At 53.9% G+C, this 629-nt stretch overlaps 1 non-coding gene across 1 annotated transcript; it reads left to right on the top strand.

Annotated features, from left to right (window-relative positions):
* Positions 1-250: 250 nt before the first annotated feature.
* Positions 251-310, top strand: LOC142862486 (U7 small nuclear RNA). Its single transcript, XR_012913574.1, has one exon. It is a non-coding gene; the product is annotated as a U7 small nuclear RNA (small nuclear RNA).
* The last annotated feature ends 319 nt before the right edge of the window (positions 311-629 follow it).

Here is a 629-nt window from a genome sequence, read left to right on the forward strand (position 1 = left end):
ACCTAAGTCTATGGTAAAGGGTGCAGATGGAGACAGGCACAGGGCGGGTGCAAGGGAGGGGTGCGGGCTGCCGTGCCCTCCGTGTGCACCGCCCTCCGCGCCCCTCCATGTGTGCAGCTCTCTGCAAGCCCTCTGCATCCGGCCCTCCTGGGTTTATATGAGCAACCATCAAAATGTGACTGGCCACCAGGCTATGGCGTGGGACCCTCTCTGGAATGAGGCTCTTACGACTCACAATTGGAAAGGTGGGAAGTGTTATGGCTTTTAGAATTTATCTAGCAGGTTTTCCAGTCCTCACCAGAAGACCCCACCATCACCACGCTAAATTAAAAAAGTAAAAAATTAAAAAAGGTGGGGGAGATTTAGACTCCTGCCTTGGGACAGGTGAAGGGGGAGGGCAGGCAAAGGTCAGAGAGATTCTGTTTCCTGAGGTCTAGCACACCAACATTGTAGCAAGTCACTGTGCCAAGGGCTGTGGGAATTAGGAGCCAGGAACCGTGGACGGAAACCTACGTATACCTATAGCATAACAGCACAGCAAGGATACCCACGCTCCCTCTTGCCCAGAGTCCCTGGGACAGCTCGTGACTTGGCGGGTGGGGAGCTATGATTTAACCAAAGAGCAGGGC

Source organism: Microcebus murinus, chromosome 19 (assembly GCF_040939455.1).
Source record: "Microcebus murinus isolate Inina chromosome 19, M.murinus_Inina_mat1.0, whole genome shotgun sequence".
NCBI classification, from domain to species: Eukaryota; Metazoa; Chordata; class Mammalia; order Primates; family Cheirogaleidae; genus Microcebus; species Microcebus murinus.